This window comes from Sinocyclocheilus grahami, unplaced genomic scaffold (genome assembly GCF_001515645.1).
Source record: "Sinocyclocheilus grahami isolate Dianchi unplaced genomic scaffold, SAMN03320097.WGS_v1.1 scaffold876.1, whole genome shotgun sequence".
In the NCBI taxonomy this organism is placed as follows: Eukaryota; Metazoa; Chordata; class Actinopteri; order Cypriniformes; family Cyprinidae; genus Sinocyclocheilus; species Sinocyclocheilus grahami.
In genome coordinates this window covers 541,537-541,854 of record NW_015506055.1, presented here as the reverse complement: position 1 = coordinate 541,854, position 318 = coordinate 541,537, and the positions used below count along the sequence as shown (strand labels likewise).

Sequence of the window (318 nt, the reverse complement as noted above, 5' to 3'; positions counted from 1 at the left end):
AGGTATGGCTGAGGAATGGGGTTTGGCCGAGGAAAAATTTTCAGTCAAAAGATTTTTTTTTTTGCTTTAACCCCAGACTACCACAACAATTATTACAACTTTTGTTTAAAAGAATAATCACACAATACACTATTTCTTCCATGTTTTAATTTTAATGGAAAATCCATTAAATAAAGAGTTTGCCAAAAAATAAAGAGTTACTGTGGGAGTACTACACTCAACCAACACCAGGGAAGGCAGTTTTTGTCAGAGCCCTTGTTATTCTTAATTTTGACATTAATTTTCATTTTTACACCAGACATATATATCGGTTCAAAA

The 318-nt window shown here is 32.1% G+C and overlaps 1 protein-coding gene across 1 annotated transcript in view; it reads right to left on the bottom strand.

Moving 5' to 3' along the window:
• The window catches only part of LOC107563480 (DNA-binding protein RFX7-like), a 32,095-nt gene that overhangs the window by 8,333 nt on the left and 23,444 nt on the right, over positions 1-318 (bottom strand). The window lies entirely within an intron of this gene.